Source organism: Pangasianodon hypophthalmus, chromosome 7 (genome assembly GCF_027358585.1).
Source record: "Pangasianodon hypophthalmus isolate fPanHyp1 chromosome 7, fPanHyp1.pri, whole genome shotgun sequence".
NCBI classification, from domain to species: Eukaryota; Metazoa; Chordata; class Actinopteri; order Siluriformes; family Pangasiidae; genus Pangasianodon; species Pangasianodon hypophthalmus.
The window spans coordinates 19,799,325-19,822,026 of NC_069716.1; the positions used below are offsets into that span (position 1 = coordinate 19,799,325).

The 22,702-nt window shown below is 40.8% G+C and overlaps 1 protein-coding gene across 5 annotated transcripts in view; it reads right to left on the bottom strand.

Annotated features, from left to right (window-relative positions):
* Positions 1-22,702, bottom strand: part of mid2 (midline 2) — a 119,594-nt gene that overhangs the window by 65,205 nt on the left and 31,687 nt on the right. For 2 of the 5 annotated variants that reach the window (XM_053235247.1, XM_053235245.1), the window contains exon 1: positions 652-872. The exons of 2 other annotated variants lie outside the window; for them this stretch is intronic. The gene's annotated coding sequence lies outside the window, so the exon portion shown is untranslated. Of the gene's footprint in view, positions 1-651; positions 873-22,702 lie in introns of those variants that run through there. One more of the 5 variants, XM_026917872.3, reaches the window with a different exon arrangement.

Consider the following 22,702-nt stretch of genomic DNA (forward strand, 5'->3'; position numbering starts at 1 on the left):
GTTTTTTTTTTTTTTAGCCTTTCAGTTTTGGGCTCTTTGTGTCACTGGCAGTCTCATGTTGAAGAGTGCTAAACTTTCTTTTAAACACTTGATCCTGAGATCTGAATCTGACACTGAACCTGAATCCACTTGGTCCAGGATCCGGACATTTTAACCACAACGCGTGTGAAACACACCAGTTCATTAACGCTGTGGACTGAGGCTGAGGCACACACTTCCCCGTGATGCCGAACGGCAACACGACTGATTTCTCTCTGACACTCAGGATGAACATAAATGAAATTCATTCTGCATTCAGGAACAGTCGAACATGGCGTTTCCCATGCTGTGTGCTTAACGTCTATAACTGCGACGGAAACTAGTTTAGCCAGACCTTTGCTTCTGAGGTAACAGGAACCGGACAGAAGTGTGGGATTACAAACGGGGGCGTTTATTAACAAAACATAAAACACAAACTTATACTAAAGCGTCGAATTATCACTTAAACCTCTTAAACCGCAAATTCGGATAAAATATCCTTAGCCCTGAGGAGAAGACGAGAGCTAGGCTAGCAGTTTCAGCAGCTCGAGCAGTTTCATGTCTCTTATGAAGAAGCCCACCAGCTTGTGCTCAGAAGCGTTTTGAGAAAAAGCCAGAGAGACGTGAACGTACCAGCTTTATACGTCGACCATTCTTTTCCTCTGTCATTTTGAAAGAAGCCTGCGGAACCGAGTGAATAAAACGTTAGACGGTGCAGGAGTCGCTGTGGAAGCGTCTCCACTCTTCAGCTCTCCAGAAACCCGAAGCTCCGCAGCGGCGCGCGACTCTCACTGAGGCACAGCGGAGAGGAAAAGCACGAGCGCGCAGAGCGGAGACAATCACAGGAAAGAGACAGACTCCACCCACCTCACAACACAGCTACACCTACACACACACACACACACACACACACAAACACAGCTACACCTACACACCTACACACACACACACCCACCCACACCCACCTCACAACACAGCTACACCTACACACACACACACAAACACAGCTACACCTACACACACACACACCTCACAACACAGCTACACCTACACACACACACACACACACCTCACAACACAGCTACACCTACGCGCACACACCTCACAACACAGCTACACCTACACACACACACACCTCACAACACAGCTACACCTACACACACACACACACCTCACAACACAGCTACACCTACACACACACACACACACACACACCCACCTACACAAACACACACACACACACACACAAACACAGCTACACACACACACCTCACAACACAGCTACACCTACACACACACACACACACCTCACAACACAGCTACACCTACACAAACACACACACACACACCTCACAACACAGCTACACTTACACACACACACACACACATACACACACACAAACACAGCTACACCTACACACACACCTCACAACACAGCTACACCTACACACACCTCACAACACAACTACACTTACACACACCTCACAACACAGCAACACCTACACACACACACACACACCTCACAACACAGCTACACACACACACAACACAGCTACACCTACACACTGACACACCACACAGCTACACCTGAACAATCACACAGAGCGCAGCTACAACTACACACTAACACCCAGCACAGCTACAATTACACACAGCGCAACACAGCTACACCTACACATGTACATCACACACACAGCACAGCTACACCTACGCACTCACACACAGCACAGCTACACCTACACCCAGACACACCCCACAGCTACACCTAAACAATCACACGCAACGCAGATACAAGTGCACACTCACACCCAGCACAGCTACACCTACACACTCACACAGCACAGCTACACCTACACATGTACACCACACACACAGCACAGCTACACCTACACACACACACAGCACAGCTACACCTACACCCAGACACACCCCACAGCTACACCTACACGCTCACAAAGAATGGTTACACCTACACACACCTACACGCACTCACACACACAGCGCAGCTACCATTACACACTCAAAGAACAGTAACACTAATACACTCCTATACTCTTACACAGAACAGCTACACACACACAAAGGACAGCTGTGCACGCTGCAACACACACAGACACAGAGCACAGCTACACCTATATGCTTACACACACTCAGCACAGCTACACCTACATATTCACATACACAGCATTACCTACACACTGACACACAGCACAGCTACACCTACACACTCGCGCTGGCCTATTACTATAACGCTAGCTCTAACTGGAAGCTACCACTGTAGCTGTAATATACGGACCTCCATATTCACTTGTATGCAAGTACCGTTTATGAAGTAAGCAAGCCTGTCATTTTATTCATTTGCTGTTAATCCTCTCCTCTTTTCTCCTATCTGACTGAGAAAAAAATCTTTCTGCTTCAAGCAAATAGTGACAATAATGCCAGTGTTTATGTGGTAAACAATCAGCTCTAATGCTTGCCGGAAATCATTGCACCCTGCCTCTACATACTTCCGGTTTTTGTGAAAAAGGCCCATTGCACACCTAAACAATGCGCAGGGAAAAATCAAGACAACCCAGTAAAACCTGTAAGATAAACGTGCATCTAAATAAAGGCTGTACACAAACACAACATATTATTATAAATGCTCAGCTAAAGAATAATGTCATTCTTTACTACTAATGTCCTCCATTCATCTTCAGTAACAGCTTTATTCTGGTTCGGGCTGTGATGAATCCGGAGCTCTGCCTGGAAACACTGGGTGTGCGGCGGGAATGCACCAGGAATGGGAAGCCAGTCCAGCACAGTGTGCCCACTTCTAATGTCCTTTAGTAATTTTCTTTTTTCTGAGAGCCAAATCTGCCATATGCAATAAAAAAAATTGTACATATATATATATATATATATATATATATATATATATATATATATATATATATATATATATATATATATATATATATATATACATTGATACGATTCTAAATATATTTATATAGTCTCACTTGTTAATTAGGTTCACACATGTTATACCAAAACTCACTGCCCCGGGTGCATTATGTAAGTGTACAGTTACTGACTATAGCCCATCTGTTGCAATGTGCAAGTCAGCCAACCTCCACCCCATCTATCAGTGGAAAGGAACTACCATAGCTTCATAGGTTATTTGGGTGGTGAACCATTCTCAACACAGCAATGACGCTGATATGGTTGTGTGTAGGGTTCTGGTATGAGTGTATCAGGCACAGCACCTTTCCTGGGGTTTTAAGCACTGTGCACATACAGTATATACAGTACATATACTGTACATATTTGAATATGGAGAAATACTGCATATGTATATACTGTACATTTTTCCATTGGTTGTCACTCATAGCTTTCAATTGTCAGCATTGCTCAATCAGCAATATTTCACTGTATCCATTGTGAGGACTCTTATCGCTCTCGTTTCAAGACATTGTTCCATTTGAAATCTATTTCCTGCTTCCGTTCCCATCCCAGGGCAAACGATGGAAATATGGACAACAATAGCACACTATGCAGTTACATGTATGTTTATGTTCCCAAACAGTCAATGGTTCCCTGTTGTGAAACTCAATCAGAAAGTCATTCTCATGATAAGGTCATTGTGTGTGTGTGTGTGTGTGTGTGTGTGTGTGTGTGCGTGCACCATTCTGTGATGCATGACACATCCCTGTCTGACTCAAAGTCAAAATATAGCTCAAACACACTAAAAAGCACAGATGTATCAGTGGTAAATGCTGTTGGTGTTTGAAAAGAGTGTATAAGAAATACAAGGCTACAGCAAGCATTTGTGATCCAGCTCCAGCATTCAACCCCTGAGAATTACAACTGACCCCTTTGGCAGGGACATTTATCAAAGTCAAAGCAGATTACAACCCACATCAGTGTATACAGAGATGGAAGTCTGCCCTTGCCATCCATAATGCTAGTCCTATGAACTAGCACAGATCTAGCTTTTATGAACTAGAAATGCAAAATAACTGAAACAGCCAGGAGTCTGGGTAATAAAAACATTGGAAAATAATATTGTGTTGGTCTTCACACGCTGAGCCACTAGACACACCCATCACAGGATTCAAACCTGTTAGACTCGCCAGACATACTTGTCTTAGACTGGACATGACACATTTCATCTCTTTGCATGAAAGACATGAAAGCCAGTGAAGCCAGCTGATGAAACAGGAAGGCACAGTCACCAAGAGCCATATTGTAGGGCCTTCAAAGCCAAAAGTACTTATTGATCTGTGCTGACAATACATATTTACAATAGAGTGAGTAAATTGGTCTGTTTTTGTTGGCGTGACGCATTTTTGAGCAAGGTTATGTTCTATGATGAAGTTATTGATCCCATTTAACAGCACAACTTCCAGAGTGCCTTTTCAGTGTGATGAATGTGCAGTGTTAAAAGCATTTTTCAGCAGTCTGATATATTTCTAGCCACTGATTAACAGTCCGAGATACAAAGAGCTGAGAGACAGAATGGGGGTAAAATTTCTGATGACAGGGAGGACAATGGTCACGTGAAATGTAACCTTCTTTTCCGAGGCAGGAGAGAGGCCTGACATGTGTCCTGCTTATATAACAAATCATCAACACATCATCATGTAGATCTAAGACGGAAGTGCATGGGTGTGAGAAGTGCGATGGATGACACTGTGTATGACGGACAGCTTTATAGAGCACACAGTGCAGCGGAAACAGGTCAGCTTTCAGCTTTAGAGCAACTGACAACATGAACTAATGTAATGGAAGAGAGTTGAAATGGAGGACATGCAAGGACTGAGTGAATGCAACACGATCGGCATCTAGATGACCTGTGTCAGGTGGTATTAACTGAACATACAGTGCTGTTTAGCTCTTTTGCAGGGACTGTGGAAAAACAAAAGCGAAAGAAAAGTTGAGGTGCTGAAGACAGATGGACTGCAGAGCTCTTTGAGCTCTAAAAGCCTTAGCTCTTTTTCATGTGACAATGAAAGATAACCACATAAGACAAGGGCTTTAACTTCCACTGTCATTTCAAAACAGGACCAATAGCTCTGTGCTCACTGTGACTTGAATCAGCACTGAATCAGCATAGATGTGGGAGTCATTTTGATCTTTATTTGTCACTGCTCACGTGTTACTGGGTTAACAAGTGAGAAAATTTACAAGAGGGCAATGAGTTCAAGATTTCTGCATGTTTACAGTTATATAATATTCTGCAGGGATATTCTGGAGTGCTAGTATACAGAGTTATACTTCAGTGACCAAGTGAATGAAAAGGGGATTCATCCAAAAATGCACACTAAGAAGAAATGAGGAAAAGACACTATATGGCCAAAAGTTTGTGGATACCTGATTGTCACATCCATATGTGGTTGTTGAACATCCCATTCCAGACTTAGACCCGCCTCACCCCCCTTAGCTGTTATAATAACCTCCACTCTTCTGGGAAGGCTTTCCATTAGATTTTGCAACGTGGCTGTGGGGATTTGCCCATTCAGCCACAAGAGTATTAGTGAGGTCAGGCACTGATGTTGGGTGAGGAGGCCTAGGGTACAGTCGGTGTTCCAGTTCATCCCAAAGGTGTTCAGTGGGGTTGAGGTCAGGATATTGTGCAGGCCACTCGAGTTCTTCCACTCCAACCTTCGCAAACCATGTCTCCATGGACCTCCAGGAACTCCGTCATGCTGGAACAGGTTTGGGTTTCTTAGTTCCAGTGAAGGGAAACTGTAATCCTACAGCACACAAAGACATTCTATACAATTGTGTGCTTCCAACTTTGTGGCATCAGTTTAGGGAAGGCCCATATATCGGTGTCCACAAACTTTTGACCATATAGTGTATAGTGTATCCAAGTATTATTCTAATAGGAACAGTCACTATCAGTAACACAGAAAACTACATATACAACGAGACAGATGGACAAAGAAACAAGGGCAACAGCAAGAGAATTGTAAGCAGCATCTAATTGACTCTTCATTCGTACCTCTGTTGGAGAGATAATTGTTGGAGAATTATGAATCACTCATCCTGATATGTGGAGAGCATGTAATGATGTGCAGTGGACTCGTCTTAGTAAAATCATTCAGTGAAAAGCATCAGCCCACATGCAAAGTCCACACCTGAGGCTTACAGCTTAACGGCACCATCACTTTTCTTTTAAAAGCAATTTATAATGGCACAAAGCATTAGATCGAAGCGGGGCAACAAATCAAGAAAATAATGTCTACTTAAATGATGACTATCTACAACTGTGCACACTCATTATCGATTAATGAAGTAACTGGGTGGCACAGTGGTGTGGCGAGTAGCGCTGCTGCCCCACAGCTCCTGGGTCCCTGGGTCCATCCTGAGCTCGGGTTAGTGTCTGTGTGGAGTTTCACATATTCTCCACATGTCTGTGTGGGTTTCCACAGTGATCTTCGGTTTCTTCACAAAAACATGCCGTTAGGTGAACTGTCATCTCTAAATCGCCTCAGATGTGAACGTATGTGTGCATGGTGCCCTGTGATGGACTGGCATCCCATCCTGGGCGTATTCCTACCTTATCCCCATTGTTCCCAGGATAGACTCTGGATTCACCGCTATCCTGACCAGGATAAAGCACTTACAGAAGACGAATGAAGACAATGTACATTGCCTTTAACCATTACGTAACAATGAGCATACCTAATAATCTGTGTTTCTCTCTCTCTCTGTCTCTGTTGAGCTACATTTGCTACTCCTGAGATATCACTGATCCTTTGCTCTCTGGACCTGCCTGATCCAACCTGATGCCTTACTTCTGGTTGGAGTTCTCATCACCTGAGTATGAGTATGGCCCCACATGGACAGCCTGAAGATCAATGAGATAACTGTGGTCGGTAAGACACTGAAATCAGAAAGATGGGTGTGAATGGTCTTTCTTGGTTAGCCTTAGGACTGCAATTGCTACAAACAGTTTTGCAGTCAAGTCTCCATCATTGAACACTTGAAAAGACTTCAAGTTAAAACTATAATGAATTCAGAAATGACTCTGATGCTTATATTCATGGGATGCTCATAAGCTCATATGTTCCTGGTTACACAACTGCACTATTTGATTATATAACACACAGTTATAGAAGGGAAATTATTTACAATCGCACTATCCGGTGTCACCTAGCTGAGGATGGGTTCCCTTTTGAGTCTGGTTCCTGTCAACATTTTCTTCCTCATGTCTTCTCAGGGAGTTTTTCCTTGCCATCATCGCCTCTGGCTTGCTCATTAGGGATAAATTTATAAATTTAAAATTTATATAGGGAATTTATATATTTCTGTAAAGCTGCTTTGTGACAGTGTCCATTGTTAAAAGCGCTATACAAACAAAACTGAATTTTAAGGAATAAAGGAGTTTCTGTGATTGTTCACAAAGCAACCTTATAAACAATGACAAATGAAAAACTTTTCCCTTCTCCTCATTCCTGGTATGCAAAATATTCTAGGTATGAGTGGCAAGCTCTGCACCTGGGTCTGCTGTAAGCTACTTGAATAAATAGTATCCCAGACTACAAGTCCGGCTAAGAGCAGCCTCTGTGTGGGCTGTGTGAAATGAATGATTGTGCTAGGCGGAGGTTTGGGGCGTAATGTCGATGGAAAAAAACACATGCCTGATTATGTGGGCTGTACAGCCCTACGGCTGGCTACAAGAATTAAACTGTAATGGCTGCAGTTAAATATGTAATGGCCTGATGGACCACAAACTGAATTCCCTTATACGCAGAATCAGGTGAGCTCAGAGGTCGTAAAGATTGCCTGCCAGCCTACGCGAGCTTATAGGCTGTTCTGCTTCACAGAAAGGCAGCTCTGTGTTACTGAATTCACACTAACACTATCTTAAATATCTGGAGCGAAATGTGTTAATAGAGGTGTTAATAGGATATGCTTCAGTGTAGCTGGATGTTAAAGTGGTTATTGATTGCGTGAGATGCCCTGTTCATTTCCAAATGCTCCACTATTAGTGTGAGCGGGTTAAATGCTAATGTGTCTTTGGAGTGGCTAGTGGACCTGCTGAAAGTGCATTGGAGTGACAAATCTTTGTGGGGCCTCTGTCACTTACGATTAAGTGACTCTCTAAGGAGCCAAATCTTTACAGGGCCAAATCGATAGAGACCTCATTTTAAGCACCTCACATGTCATTTATAGACAGACAGGCAGCACATAGGTCATTAGGAAGCTCCTGCAATGCTGCTAATAAAAAAATCACAGCACTGATCCAGCAGGAGTGCATGCAGATGAGGTGTGTTGTCACTACTGCACCATTTAAAGGAAGGATAATCAGCTGTTCCACACCAAATTCTGTGGTAGTCTGGGGACAACTCTTTTCTTACTAATGACCCTTGACACACCTATTTTCATCCCTGCTACAGTATTGACTCGTTGCTTAACACTTCATGAACTCAGTATTATAAGGTTCTATGTGGAATTTTGCCAGGTTTTTCATATAAAACTTACAGAAGCCTCAATATTATGAACAATATTATGAAGTCACTTTAGCTTCTACATATTCTCCATGATAGAGACTAGAGATAATCTTAGAGATTACAGTCAGGAAAATAGAAATTAATGATGAGTATACATAATCATAATTTTCTCTTAATAGGCTCAACATGTCTTTCTCTGATTATGTTTTTCTCTTATTTCATGAAATTAAGAGTAAGAAATGTTCAGATAGTTTGATCTAAGAGAATAATAAGGTTCTGTCTTTACTGTTAAAAAAATGTATTTTCTAATTGTCTGAGAATTTCCATAAAGTAAATTTAAGAAATCTTAAAGTCTAGGCCTTGTGGAGCTGTAAATGTAAATCAGTACGTTAGAATTTTCCAGCTTGGATGTGAAAACTTTGATGTAAAAAAAAAAAACAAAACAAAACTTTTAATACTGGGGTCATGACATGTACACATGAAAATTAGATGAAACACTATAAGCTAAGGCTGATTACTGGTTATTGGTAAAGAGGCTAGATGCCTCGTGGGCATTTATGGTGGGGGTTAGGGAGGGAGTGAAAAGGAGGTATGAAGGACAGGCTGTGTTTCAGACTAATCTCCTTACCTTGTTTTCTCCCATGTTTGGGAAGAGATGAGCATGATAAGCATGAACACAAATGAGCACTTTATAATGTTAAATAAAGGTGCAGAACACGGGTCTTATCAGCACAGTCTCAATCTACTTGTTTATGTAGCAAACAGATCTCTCTCTCTCTCTCTCTCTCTCTCTCTCACACAAACACACACACACACACACACACACATACCCTAAAGAATTAAGAGTGCTCATGTGACACACAAAATACTCAGAGCAGAAAAAAACAAGTGAGTACAATTGGAAGTCCAGCATTTTTCTCAACTTCAGGCAAATTTGGATGGGTTTTAAATCTTCCTAGCTCGGCGAACAACATCTTAGGGTGTATATCGCTGCATACACTGCACTCAATATGTTTTTATTTCAGATTGAAAATGGCATGTCTTTTTTAGCACACAGTAAAATAGGAAATTACCTCTTTTTTCATAAAATTATTATTTTTTTAAAATTAATGTTTAATTGTTTCTACTTGTCCCATCATACAAAGTCGACAAAACAAATGCTCATGAATCCAAATATGAAAAAAAAAAACAAAACAGTATGAACAGATTGAACCTGAAAGTACAAGTCTCTGGTTAAGATGTGTACTCGGAAACCTTATTCTGTTTCATAAAAGACCATAAAATATATGTAACGTTTGGGTGATTAAAATATTCTTAAATTGCAGCACGTGGAAAATCTTGCTGATTTTCTCAGCTGCCATTTGATCTTCCTTTGCCGTCACCCTATTTGCTATTTTTAAGAAGCACATAGTGATCCATATTAGCAGTACATCAGACACTAATGACAATCTTTAATCTACCCAGTGATTAGATCAAGAAAATGAATCTAAAATGATGAAACACAAGCAATGGAAAATTATCAGAATTTTTTTTGTAATATTTATTTCTTTAAAGCCAAAGCCTGTTTTGGATATCTTGTTTGCATATAGGAACACCCACAACCCTTCTCATTCATGTAATTATCTAATCAGCCAATCATGCGGCACTAGTGCAATGCATAAAATCATGCAGATATAGGGCCAGCTTTCAGTTAATGTTCACATCAAACATCAGAATGGGGAAAATGTTTTCTCAGTGACTGACCGTGACATGGTTGTTGGTGCCAGACGAGAGGATCTGAGTATTTCAGAAACTGCTGATCTCCTGGGATTTTCACGCACAACAGTCTCTATAGTTTACACAGAATGATGTGAAAACAAAAAAACATCCAGTGAGTTCTGTGGGTGTTGTTGACCAGAGAGGTCAGAGGAGAATAGCCATACTAGTCTGCGCTGACAGGAAGACTACAGTAACTCAAATAACCACTCTTTACAACCGTGGTGAGCAGTAAAGCATCTCAGAATTCTCAACGCACCAAACAACATTGGGTTGTACTCCTGTCAGCCAAGATCATGAGTCTGAGGTTACAGTGGGTACAGGATCACCAAAAATGGACATGTTAAGACTGGAAAAATGCCACATGGTCTTCTTCCAATCTTCAACTGCTCAGATTTGGACAGTGAGTGCAGTGGGCATATCCTGTATACCTACAGATTTTATTTCAATTTCAAGTGCTTGAAGTGCTCTTCTATGAAATTGCTTGATGAAATTGCTCTGAAGTAGTCTTCCATTTAAATTAATTTATTTACTTAATACCATAAAACTCAAACACTGAACTATACTTGCTAAGAATCAAAGAGGCCATGCCTTTACAGTAACCAAATCCTTAGAGGTTGAGTGTGGTTTTGCAGCAAATGCATGAGTTCTCATTCATGTTTGTTTACAAGGCTGGTAATCAGTACTCATTAGTGCACAGAGAACACTGCAGGCCGCTCTCAAATCCCCCCGTTACGTAAGAGTCACACACCACAAAACTAGCCCTGTGGGACCTTCAGCTGCTCTACTTCCAGTAGTAGGAACTGTGACACTGGAAGCAAACACAGCCCAGGGCATACCTTAACAACCCCTCATTGGGTATGGACAATGTGGGGAAAAAACTGGGTCGAGTCTGTCTACACTTTCCTGACCTGACATAAGCGGGGAAAATAATGACTGGGCTGTGTGTCAGTTCTAGCTGTGCTACTGGAGGTGTTTTTTTCCAGATGGCAGGGTGAGAAATGGACAGTGGATACCATTTGCATGACACACATACACTCCAAATCTAGGGAACAAAACACAATGAAGAAAAATGGAATATATTATTCATACACCGTTATGATTCATAGGACAATGGTAACATGCCATCATTTAGGAGCCATGTAATTTAAAAGACTTGGTATCAGACTGAAAGAAGCCTTGTGCATTTGGGATTTCTTCATGGTGCTCACTGTTCTGCCCTTGTGAAATGCCAACCGCAGGGTGCTAGTTTTGGCCAGGACGGTTTGACTCATGTCTCAGTCACACCTAAACGCTCTGACAGTACACGCTGCATCTCCTCTTATTAGAAATCTCTATTTCACCACATATCCACAAGGGAAACTCTTCTTCACAACAGCCATATGACTTATTTAATGATGTGTATAATAATGGAATAATAAAGAGGCAAATTCTAATCATTGTTAAGAGGCAAAATATAATTATAGCCAGTGGTGATCAGAGATTTCTGTAAGTGGAGAAATTAATTCAAGCCAAAGTGAATAATCAGCAGAAATGAATCAGGAGAAGATTAATGAATAGATCCAGAACAATTCTTGTGTGACAATGGTTGTAGGCCACTGCTTATGTAATGAATCCCTTAGAAAACAGTTTTCCTTAGAGGCACCTGCTATGATGAGAAAAGAGGCATCTACATCTAAGTCATAGGATCTGTGGAATAATGTTATGATATTTCAGCACTACACTGTAAAAGCTCCCTCAAACATGCATGGCTGTGTAAATACATTCACAAGAGTACCTTCTACCCAGAATCCTACGCCTTAAATGCATGACGATCCAAATCCTGTCATGCTTAAACATTTCTGAAGAACAAATATTAATGTCACTTCATATTTGTGATGCTTCTTGTTTTTACAAGCCAGCCAAAGACCTGTAAAAAAAAAAAAAAGTAGAGGTGCTGTGTTGCCAAACTAAAATGAGATTACACGCATCATATTTTTGCCATAAGTGCAGTTTTGACTCAGCTACATGGTCTGACTATTGGAAATTTTCATAAAACAGCAAGCTCATTAAAATTAAACACAAATTCATTCTCCTGCATTATCTGCATTTTCCAAAGAAGAAAACAATGCCAAAACCCATGTGCATTCTGAAGGCCAGGAATGCTGGCTTATTATCCAAAACAAGCACTACTATTGAAAAGGTAATGTTCACCATAGTTCCATAGTGTCTAGGTATTCGAGAGAAAAGACACAAAAACAACTCGTGACCAGCATGCACAAGTGAAAACCCGAAAAATAAACATAGCATGATGCTTTGAGAAAATTTACTGTTTACTGTGACACCCCCATACTTAATATCCTCAGTCACTTTTATATTCTTTAGTGTCAAAAGCATCGCAGCATTTATAGCACATCTGCAGCATCTCTGATATGCGTTAACGTTCAGTTACAGATTATAAAGTCATAAATCCAGGTTGTGTCAGCTTCGCTGTATTTATGTCTGATAGAGACATAAATAGAGAACTGATAAAGAACTGCTCTTTTATATGTGATGTGGCATTACGGCTTTGTGAGGTTGATGAATGCAGCTCCGAATAGAAGCTCGGCTGTGTGTGCCTACTCAGCGACGCAGAACCTCCGACAGCTCTCGAAATAATGATTATAATCACCCAAGCTCAGCACTGATATGAGACTCAGCACTATAGCTACTGCCGAGAGCAGCCAAGTGGCCACTAGCTGCAGTCGGAAATGGCAGATCGGCATTATGCTTTCCAGACAGTAAGAGTCCAGGCTTGTCAGTATTTTGTTGCTTCATAAGAGAAAGAGTGAGAAAGGTGTGATTTGATATGAGATTATGTAGTATTATCAAGCAAAACAGTTAAATACAATGCACTGAGGTATGGAAGAAACTCACCAGTTTCATTCACCAAGTTTTGTTTATGATTCCTAGTGAGCTTCCAGGTCACTGCTGAACATTCAGAGGAAAGGAACCTACAGGTTTTGACGTTGGCTATGGATATGAAATTGTTATGCCCTAGAGCAGGGGTCATCAACTGACAGACTCAACAAAGTACACGATATGGCCAAAAGTATGTGGACACCTAACCATCACAGCCATATGTGGGTCTTCCCCAAACTGTTGCCACAAAGTTGAAAGTATACAACTGTCTAGAACAGGGGTTATAGACAGTTGTTGCCATCAATTGCCATCAGACTCCTCAATACTCAGAAATTTAACACACACACACACAACTGGACATCCTCCATCCTCTTTTCAATTTTTTTGCACATCCCCACATTACATTATGCTGCTACAAATATTTATTATACTGTACATATCTGATACTCTTTACTAGGCTGCTACTTCTTATGTTTACACCTACAGCAACTTATTATTGTACTCTTTTTGCACTACTGTCACTGGATTCACTTTCTAATAGAACTGTGTACTGGTCGGCGCTGCACTGGGGCTTACTGTGCCCATTGTCTATCCCAGTAGTCATTGTACTATCTTGTGCTGTCTGCACATGTTCACTTTATGTATAAATTTATGTAGTCCCTTGTAGTTCTGTGTTGTTCTGTGTTTGTCTTATGTAGCACCTTGGTCCTGGAGGAACGTTGATTCGTTTCACTACGTACTAACTGGCTGTATGCGTAGGCTCCTAGCTTGCGTTTATTCAGTCCGCACTTTTCAGCGCACTTTGAAATACTCAACAAATCCAAAACAACTCAACCGAAATGTCTCAGACTCACAGCTTTCACTCCGTCAAGTTCAAGTTCACGCTTCATGGCGTGTAGGTGTGTGCGCGTGCGTGAATACGTGTGTGTCTTGCAAGCTCGGCCAACTATAGCGCACTCTTTCTTTCTGGTTATGGCAGTTACTGAACACACAAAGAGACACAAATAAGTAGACTGGTGGTAATAAGACACAGGTGAGAATCATCACGCGTTACCTGCCAGTTCGACCCGCCTCCTCTCCGTCCACCGCTGACGCTCAACCACGCCCCCGCTTCTGTACATTACTTTTGCTATTTCTTTTAATGAAAATTGACTGCATAGCATTATTTGAATAAAAACAAATCTCTCCAAATAATTTCTCAAACTCCAAATTTAGAGTGTACATGCATATTTTACATGGTGGATCTTACCATAATAATAATATGAAAAAGTAGATCTCTTGTCATAGAAGTGTGAGCACCCCTGGTTTAGAATATCTTTGCATGCTGTAGAATTAAGCTTTCCCTTCCCTGGAACTAAGGGCCCAAAGGTGTTTCAGTTTGACAGTGCCGCTGTGCACAAAGCGAGGTCCATGAAGACATGGTTTGCCAAGGTTAGTGTGGAAGAACTCGCATGGTCTGCACAGAGACCTGACCTCAACCCCACTGAACACCTTTGGGATGAACTGGAATGATGGCTGCATGCCAAGCCTTCTTGCACAACACCACTGCTCAACTTCTTGCACTCTTGTGGCTGAATGGGGACAAATCCTCACAGCCACGGTCCAAATTCTAGTGGGACACTTCCCCAGAAGAGTGGAGGCTATTAATGCAGCAAAAAGGGAACAACTCAATATTAATGCCCATGGTTTTAGAATGGGATATTCAATACTCAGGTGTCCACATACTTTTGGCCATATAGTGAATTTCAGCAGACTGAACCAAGCACTTGGAAAATACTGCAGTAGAATCAGAATCAACATATAAAGAAAACTGGCTTTCGGCGACTGTAGTTTTTTAAACATGAACCTTTGCAGATTCTGTTGCAATTTATCCAATCACATGAATTTATATAAATTACTTAGCTGAAGGCAGCTCATCAGACCAGAGACTAGCTACAGGGCTAGAGACACTAGGTCAGAAAGGGGAGAGCTTCCACAGACGTTGCATCGACGATGAAAACAGAACGTTTAAAGATGAATGAACAGTGTAGTTGGGTGTACTCTCTGCTTCAAGTTCATGGTGCTAGTCAAAATGGGAACATGAAGCATCGCTATAAAACAAAAAATAAACACATCAGATTGTCTTATTTAATGCCCTCAACTAATCATATATAATTAAGCATTAAAAGGTAACATTCATGCTGGATAATTAGCCAGATTTTATGTTACTGCACCTTTACCAATTTTAGTTGAATACCCCTGCCCTAGAGTTAGAACTCTACTGATGTGTGAAATTATGACAGAAATGGCAGATTGGTTTAATACTGAAAGTGTCCTACGCCTGTCTGTTGTGGCTTTGATATCAGTCATTTCATCCCTGACATTCTGCATATGTAACTTTGTTGAGTCTATATCTAGCTAGTGTTATGCTTGCAACTCAGGCCCTTTGTTCCTAGTTCCATGTCTCCTGGCTTCCTCAGTGTCCTGTTTCCTGGTTTTTGGTGAGTTTCTGGTTTCTCAGCAACAATTACAGGTCTGTCGCTGTTTCTGGAATTTCCCAAATAAACATGCTGTATGTGTTACACACAGTTGCTTCTAGTTCCCATGTGTTACACTCCCTTCACAGACATATGGCAAAACTATACAAAGGGCTGGGAGAAACCACTTTACAGTTCGAGGGCTTTGATCAAATTTAAGGCAGTGCTTTCTTTGGAGGAGTCAGGGAACCAGGGACAGAGCTCACACAAACTCAGGGCCGAGTCGATCCTCTTTGAAAGTTTGCTCACTCGCGCTGGCTTTCATCAGGCAGTCTGTGGCTTACTGATGACACACATCATAGGCAGGGAGGAAAAGTACAGCTCATAGCTGCGTCAGATGTGAAATGCACGATTGTCTGCTCTTTCCAGCTCCAGCTGAATACGCTGAGGGATGGAGCGCCTCTTTTTATTGCTGTAGGGTTTCAAACTTTAATTGAGGGACGGTGCTAGAGTATTGAAGCTGTCAGTGCATTTATTCACTGCAGGCTTCACAGTTGAGGTGTTTAAAATGGTCTCCAAACTGTTTGTGGAGATGAAAAAACTTCTGTCCTTGGCATCATTTGCTGAAAAAAATGCTGCTAGCTCAGCTGACGTGCAAGATGACTATTCAGCCTGATGTTTGTTCGGCTTAAGCGGCTGTGCCATATGGCATCTAGTTATTGGTGCCATTGCAACAGATTTGTTAAAACAAAACAAAACAATCCTTCAAATTAACCTTCCTGCTTAATAGCTCTGATATGAGTTATGTGAATTAGAGTACACAAATTCAAATGAGTTGCCAGACTGTGTCATAAGGACATCCAGACTGAGTAAGCAAACAAAATATTATTTAAGCTCCAGAAGTTATGTTTTGGAAAAAAAAATCAAAGATGGGGGAAATCCTGCTTCCCGTTTTCCCCTCAGGCCTGAATAGTTCAGGAGTCTCTTATGTACCCTGACATAAATATGATCATCAGAACATTAAATCTTAAATAATGTTCACATTATATTACAGAGCGCATAGTAACACTACTGCTGTCACCTTGCTGGATGCTTTTGTTTGGATCAGCTAGAAGGAAGTTAGTTTAGGCTATAACATACCTGAGGGCTTACAATTACTGAGGATTTAGAAAAAAAGCACTGCTAGCACATGGGACCACTAGAGTGACAAAGCAGGCAATGACAAACAGTCTTTGCAAGAGAAGAGGGGAACTGGCTGCTTGAGAGGAGTTAGCCTGGGAATCCTTAATGCAGCTTAAAATCACAGCAATTTGCTGCAAGGAGAGAATTTTTTTCCCTTATATTATGCAATGCTTAACAACCCTGGCAGAAAGTTTGGGGATGATTAGTGGAAGAGCATTTCTCATTTACTAATGGAAGGCTCAAGACTTGTACACATTATCATATAAAAACAACAGGGTGACATAGACTTGTCTGAGAATATTGCATAATAAATCTGTCATTATCATAATATCAGACAAATACTGTAAATATGTATTTCGAGAAATTATTCAGGTTCATAGCCATGCAGCACGGCAGCACATTCACATTCAAGCGATAGAGTACTATCTGTCGGAGATGACACCTTGTCTGCTAGAATCAAAGCTTTCCCAGTGCCAGTACACACACTAAAATGCTGAGAGACTTAACACTAGGAGCTTCATGTACCAAGCTGTTTGTATCTGTTTTTTTTTAGGGGTAATTAGGCCACAAAATTAATAAAAATTTCTTTGAATTAATGACTTATGCAACTATTTTATTTAAATAAGCTGTATTCTTAGCTATTCACCTCTGTGAACGAACTAGTAAGAGGACATGTTTGGGCTTAAATATGTCTGAATTGTGATGATACACAAAAGCTTTCTTGTGTGCAAGCTGACTGTCGAGTCTGGAGGGAAATGTTCAGCAAGTCAGGAGTGGGCGGAGTAGGAGAAACATACTGAAGACATCAGATCAGTGACTGGCTACAAGGAATGTTGTGCAATGAGCAACAAATAGTTCATACTTAAAGAAATCACATTCATGCACATGTCCTTATGCTCACTCTGCAGTTTATGCTTTGTTATGGTTCATATGCATGTTATTTTGCTGGATTATGGACGTTTGCATGACATGTCAGACATGCTTTTCGTGTTCTTGAGGATCTGCATCTAGTTCCATCGAGCTCCCAGCCATAATAAGTGTTTGGGCATGTCAGAGCTGTGATATAATTGAATGAGGCAGCTGACATGCACACACAAACATGTGCGCGCACACACAAGCACACACAGCATGAGTCTGCATTATCTGGGGAAGAGAGCTGAGCTAAGTACCTGTCAGAAGGCAGGGATCATGCAGTCAGGGAGGCCTTGTTGTGAGAGCCTGACAGCAAACGCGTTATCTCTGACTCAATGGGAGGTCTGAGAAATTCCAGGACTAGCAATAAGCCCTGCTAGGACATGGCTGAACCTGTAGAAAGCTCAGCGTTTAAGTGAGAGGAAAGGGCTGCGTGTGCATGTGTGTGGGCTCCAGCTGGACTGTCAGGGTGGAGTGATGGTGAACAGCGAACACTCGTGCTGCTGTGAGTGGATAAGTACCAGTGGGCCCCAGTCTACTTAGTATTGCAGAGCTGTTGCACTCAGACACTCCAGACTGACAGAGATAGAGGACAGAGACAGACAGAGTGAGAGAGAGTCAGTGACAGACAGACAGGATAAGAAAACACAGCTTAAATAAAGTCTGATTTTTATGTCCCCAGCCCGCCCCCCACCCGCCAACCCCCAACCAACTGTTGGTATTATATAAAAGCAATATAGTGTAGGGGAGAGTGGGGTCAGTTGTAACAGGTGGTCAGTACCTGTTATATAATATAAATTGCTCTAATTAGCAACAAGTTGTGACACTCACTCAGCACACACTCAGGAGCATCCTCTGGCTGCTTGTGACAGAACAACAACTTAATCACAGCTCTGAAGAATTTTTTGTCAAGAGTCCAATTTTGACATTTGAAATTTTAATTTTAAGCAATTTATCTCATCGGGAGAATGTTTTGAATTATGTGTTCAATTTGTAAGCAAATGAAATTAAAAGAGGCTAGTTTCAACTGGTTTTGACTGGTTAGTTAGCATGTCAGATGTTTTACAGTGCAGGGTCAGTTGTAACAGTGTTACCAATACAAGTATATAAGATATTTGATTTAATTTTATATATTTTCTGATATTAACATGTAAATTGTATTTGTTTATTATGAGTAGATAACAGACAAATGTACCTATCGTGTCAAAAAAACCCAACAACAACTGACCTTTAGAATGCATTACTCATAAAATGTACAAAAAAGTGACATGTTACAGCTGACCCCTATATAATAAATGGTAACACTTTATTTGAGTAGTCGACTGTAGACATTCATTCTATGGTTAACAAACCATTTATAGACTGTTAACAACCTATCTGGTGGCTATCATCAACCAGCATATAAACTAATTCTAAACAACAGTTCATGGTTGTTTTTTATTAAATAACCTATACCCTTATAATTTATAGACTTTTACTTTCACTTTATTTGGACTGTCCACTTTCTAGCACTTGATGTTTCCATCTATAGACTGAAAACTCATCCCTAGCATAATTGTAATTTCAAATTCAATTTGGCCTCTGCTGAGTAAGGAATAAAACATGACAGTGTGCTGATAGAGGAAAATAATCAACAACAAGGTTGTGTGATGTGGCCTGATGCAAAGTGAAGTTACTGTTACCACTACTGTTGTGGAACATCTGCGAGGCAAGTTAGCTCTTCTTATATTATCGCATTTGTTTCGCATTTTGTTTGCCAAAAAAAAAAAACTCTGTCCTGATGACTCTCACGTCATGGAAAACTCGCTGACCGTTACAAAGCGCTGAAAATCAAGACAGCTCCATACATCTCCTTAAACATCTTCTTACCATAAGTTTCATCATAAAGATTATACATTATATATCAGCACATTATAACTGCATTTATTATTTGCTTTACAAGTCCCTGTAAAAGTTGTTACTATAGAAAGGATAATGTATTAGAATGAGTATATTAATATAAATCTGTGATGTCAATTACAGCCAGTACCACTCTTAGAGCAGTGCTCTGTCCTGACCAAGCAGACTTGAGAATTCAACAGAGCTGTGGTATAATACATTTAATGACATTTTGATGAAAGGTAGTTAAACATCATTTGCCATGTTGCTGAGAATCAGGCTGCATGGCAGTTATAGATGGTTTGAAAAGAAAAAATATTTTAAGAAGTAGTTTCAAAAAGAAAGAATTAAACTGAAACAAAGATAAATAGTTTCTCCTGTAGTTTGAATGGGAAATAAGATTTATATGTTTAATGTTTATTTTGTACAAGCATTTTTGCTTTAATGAATGCCAATAAATCTGAAGAGTATTGTATTTTTTATGTACTACAGCAGCACTTACACACACACCGAGCACTTTATTAGGAACACCTATACACCTACCTATTCATGCAATTGTCTAATCAGCCAATCATGTGACAGCACGTTGGGTTCCGCGTTGGGTGTCAGCCAAGAACAGAAAGCTGCGGCTGCAGTGAGTACGTGCTCACCAAAAGTGGACTGTTGCAGACTGGAAAAACGTAGCCTGGTCTGATGAATCACAATTTCTGCTGAGGCACACAGACGTTATGGTCAGAATTTAGCGCCAACAGCATGAATCCACGGAGACCAACCTGCATTGTGTCAACAGTCCAGGCTGGTGGAGGTGGTGTAATGGTGTGGGGAATGTTTTCTCGGCACACTTTGGGCCCATTAATACCAACCAATCATCACTTCAATGCCACAGCCTATTTGCTTACCATGTGCATCCCTTCAGCCACAATTTACCCATCTTCTAATGGCTACTTCCAGCATGATAAAGCACCATGTCACAAAGCAAAAGTCATCTCAAACTGGTTTCATGAACATGACAATGAGTTCAGTGCTCTTCAGTGGCCTTCCCAGTCACCTGATCTGAATCCATTTGAACACCTGAGCGCCTGAAAAATATGCAGGACTTGCGTGATGCAATCATGTCAACATGGACCAGATTCTCAAAGGAATGTTTCCCACATCCTGTGGAATCCATGCCATGAAGAATTGAGGCTGTTTTGAGAGCAAAGGGAGGCCCAAACTCAGTATTAGTATAGTGTTCCTAATAAAGTGTTCAGTGAGTGGGCATTACAATATGTTTAAAATACATTTAAGAGAATGTATCTACAGTATATGGACATTTATTAGTAAATACAGGTAAATTTCATAACAATTCCTGTTCCATTAGTGTCATCTCCTGTCACACAGCTCTGGGCTCAGAGAGACAAGGCACTATGAAATCATAAATATGCATCCCAACTGCACAGGATACAGTGTGCCATGGGAATAAAGAGATCGATGTAGAAATTGCATTCTCAATTGTGAAGCATGCCTCAGGCCTTTTTAATAAAGCATGCTATAAAAATGTAATCTAGATTGTTCCTTTGGAAAAGATGCATTTGCTTGAGACTGGAGTAAGCGTGATGTACTGAAGATAAGAGTGGATGGAAGATAAGGCTTAGTGCAATTAATCTAACTTATTATCTGGAGAAAGCCAGCATACCTGTGCATTTGTATAAAACCAATAATCGAATCATCCTCAGGCTCCTTCTGGAAAATTCAAATTATGTACACAGCTGTGGTTTGACAGTTTTAATTCCACTTTTAGTCATCTTGTTGGTGAAATACTATCTTTGATTCACAGTGAAGAATCCTAAATATTCAAAGTAGTTTAAATGGGTAGAACCAAGGAAAGTACAGTCAGCTCAATTAAAAGGCAGCATATAAATATTCGGCTAATGTTGCAGGCAGAGCATCACATGACACTTTTCTCTGAGGACAATCCAAGATGAATTTTTTTACATGTGCTGCAGAGTTAAGATGACAAAACACTTAGATATACACTATTTTCTGGCTACGCAGCAATCTCCAGGATTAGGTGCTTCTCCAAGGTTTTTTATGTGTAATGGGAAAAGCATTCTGCATCGGCCAATAATTAGCTGCTGCTGCCAGAGCACGCTGCCTACCTTGAGTGATCTAAATAATGAACACTACACACATAAAGGAGAAAGGAGAAAATGAACCATATTAACAAACTAAATACATTTTAAACAGGCATGTTATTGGATGTGAATAACCTGCGTAACCTTTCTACTTTAATGCTAAGATGAATCATGGAGAGGACTTGATGACTGTGAGAGGAGGCAAAAAATATATTATGTCAAATTGACAGGAAGGACATTTTCATTTCTGAATTTTTCCTTCACATTTATTCCATCTAGACTGTTAAATAGCATCTCATAATGAATCCAGCATATTCAGACTCAAATGCATAATGTTCTCTGGGATTAATATAGTCTTGCTGCCTAGATTGTTTAGCAGTGTGGGCTCAAGTTATGGATGTAATTCTTATGTAATGAGAAGATGCAGAATAAGAGACGTCTCTTTTGTTTGAAGCTGCTCCATTCTGAGCCATACTCTGCATGCAAAGTGATTTAGCTATTATTTATCACTTTAAGTTGGAGGGCAGCTTCACTTAGATTTCACAAACTGTCAATGGGACTTTTATTGCAGGGGACTGCTCTTGAAGCGTGGCTCGAATGCCCAACACCCAAGTGCTCAGCTTTCTGCAGCACTGATGGAAACCACTTGAATTTCCTTTCTTATTTAGTGCTACCAAGGATCTCTAAGGCTACTGGGAGCAGGGTTCGGCATAGAAAAGAAAGGACGAAAAGCTGAATCTGAACACTATCACAGCCCTATTTGAGCCATACTCTTGACATAAACTAGGAAGGGGATGCTGCTCTCTCCTTTTGTATCTGTTCTTTCAACTTTTTGAGCTGAGGGACAAGGAGAAGACTGATGGAGCAGATAGTCACCGAAGCCCCTAATGACAGACAGAGCAGCTCTCTTATGTTTCTTCTGTCTTCCTGCAGCTAGAATAACGATATTGTTTGTCTGTGGAGAAAACACTGCAGTTGCACTTTTAAATTGGTTGGCTATTGCCGCTGTAACGGAATCAAACAATCTTCAGAATAAGATGTGGTATGACAGCAGAGTCATGAC